Below are 459 nucleotides of genomic sequence, written 5' to 3' on the forward strand. Positions count from 1 at the left end.
AATCAGGTAGCAGCATTTAGATGTTTCTCATATTGGCTAATTACATTGCAGCATCTTAAATGTTATTAATTTCAGAACTCTTTGCTAGGCAGTTAAAGGAAAGGGCGTAGCAGCTTGTCCAAAGAGCTTCTGTTTCGGGGGGGAACAGGCCTGATAGAAAAGGTACAATTTTTATTAGTTTTCAGGATGAGACGCATTTTATTTTATTTATGCTATGCAGGCCAAGCTGGCCTTGAACTCACTGCGTGGCCCAGGCTGGCTTCAATCTAGCAGGGATCCTCCTGCCTCAGCCTCCTGAGTGCTGGGATTCCAGGTGTGGCCGCCACACCCGGCTCGAAGCTGTAGTTCTTGACAATTTGCTCCCTCCTCTCCGCTGTGCAGTTCTGAGCTGTACAGGTCCCGAGGAAGTGGAACGCATTATAAAACGCTGATGGAAACTCAGGTGAAAGAGAGCGGCCG

Source organism: Fukomys damarensis, unplaced genomic scaffold (genome assembly GCF_012274545.1).
Source record: "Fukomys damarensis isolate Sample0158 unplaced genomic scaffold, DMR_v1.0_HiC HiC_scaffold_15, whole genome shotgun sequence".
NCBI classification, from domain to species: domain Eukaryota; kingdom Metazoa; phylum Chordata; class Mammalia; order Rodentia; family Bathyergidae; genus Fukomys; species Fukomys damarensis.